Raw genomic sequence first — 2206 nt, forward strand, 5'->3', positions numbered from 1 at the left:
TTATATAAAGTTGTTTTTATATGAAAATTATAGATAAATAAAAATTATTAAATAATTTAAAATATCTAACTAAATTATTATAATTCTCATCTATCAATTTTACATGAAAATAATTTTATATAAATAATGACTTTAATTTTTTTTATTTTTTTGATAGAATCTGAAAACAGATAAAAGGACAGAAGCTCAAACCAACTAACACGCACCCAAGCCCAAACTTCGGAATCCTAGCCCTTGCCACTCCATTCCAACCCGTGGTATATAGAGTTTACGGTATTTTCCATCCCGATAGGTCAATGACTAATTCATCGAGTCTGTCGCTAATTAATGGGTTGCTGCATGCACAAAGTGAGATTTGAACTCCCAACACTTATTTAAGTAAGGGATCTCGCTAGGGAGACAATGGAGTATTTGTACAATGTGTACAATGGGCTATTGAGTTACAAAATGAACATCCCCCATACTATCTAGAATAATCATCCGAGTACTAGCAATAATAAACATTTTCCCAAAAGATTAAACTGATTTTGGAGTTCACCAAGGATCGAACTCTTGACCTTTCAGATCTAATGCTCTAATACCATGTCAAGATACCACTCATCCCAACTTGAAGAAAGCCCATATTATAGTTGCCACTTGCCCAGATCATTCAAGAATGAGAAAAGACCAGGAAAGAAGTTCAAAAATACAGAAAAAAGAAAAAGCCATAAATTAGAGATAAGGAAAGAATTATGACAAAGAAAAAAAAAAAAAAAGAGCGCCAAAACATGAAACGAAAACTTATTAAGATGAAAGAGGGGATATATACCTTACCCGTTTAGTTTGTAATTAGGTTTTCTTTGGGGTTTATGTCATCTTCCAATACAAAAAAAGAAAATTATATAAAATTTGAGTTTGACTCACACCAACATACAATTAGTTAAATAAATATCCCTCTTATAGCTTCGCTGCATCACACATTATATATTAATCGCACACCTGAGTGACTAACAATATATCCACCTATGTGTCTCCAATTTCTATCTCAAAACTTAACATGTATGTGTGGTTGCAGTGTTTAACTTGTTTATATTTTAAGGTCGGGTATATATATATAGGTGGAAATTCAGGTGAAGTCGACTTCACGTGAAGTTGATACCGTCACCGAGTTTTCACCATATATATATAATATGAATGTGCATGGTTGTAGTGTTTTTTTTGTCCATTTTTGAAACCAAACTACCAAAGAGACATGTCACATGTGGGGAACCGGCGGGCACGTTATCATCTTCAAGCGGAACATGCATGCGTATTATTGCGTATGGACAATCCATCTCACTATCATTCACGCAATGATTGGAGTTTTTGGTTTTAGGCTTCAATGATTTATTATTCTATGTATTAAAGGCAACAATTTTAATTTGAAATAAAAAATAATAAGTAATAACTGGTAATAAAAGAAGTTATTTATAAAGCATTCTTTTACAATATTCCATATGTTGAAAGTTATTCTAAAACTCCAAATTTTATATGGACCTCAGATTAATTTTGCTATTTTTTTATTAATTTGGTTTCTATACCATTTCAAGCCAGATTTTCCATGAGACTTGAGAGAATCAGTGAGCAATGATTGCCTTATCCATATAAAAACATATACAAAGTAGTGATCACCTTTAATTTGTCCACTTTCTCTGACTTAGGCTCCATGGCCACATATTATTTTCTGTACCCCATATATAGAGATAATAATTTGTGACTAATGTTTGGTTTTCATGAAAGTTATTGCTATGGTATTTATAATTAAGCTGTCTAACACAAATATAAAGAGTAGAATTTACTTATAATTTCTTTTACATCACTAAAAACTAGTTTTATTTAGACAAGTTAAATAAGAATTTAAAAAGCACCATAGAATTTTCCTTTCATAAAAGTGTGTCATAATACATTATATTGATAAAATAGAAAGCATATTAAAAACATATATGATTTTAATAAAAAAATGAATTTAATAAAAAAAATCAAAGACTAAATTAAAAAATGTGATTTTTTAAAAATTAATTTAACCATTTATTCAGAAAAAAATGTTACACAATGCATATAGTTTAATAATTTTGCTCTCTTCATATGCGTAGTATCTTATATTTCTTTCATTTATATTTAACTACTATATGTATTTGTAAGATTGTTCAATCTGCCAAAAGAAAAAAATTTGTTCATTCTATATATC

The sequence above is a fragment of the Arachis ipaensis genome, chromosome B07, assembly GCF_000816755.2.
Source record: "Arachis ipaensis cultivar K30076 chromosome B07, Araip1.1, whole genome shotgun sequence".
Taxonomy (NCBI): Eukaryota; Viridiplantae; Streptophyta; class Magnoliopsida; order Fabales; family Fabaceae; genus Arachis; species Arachis ipaensis.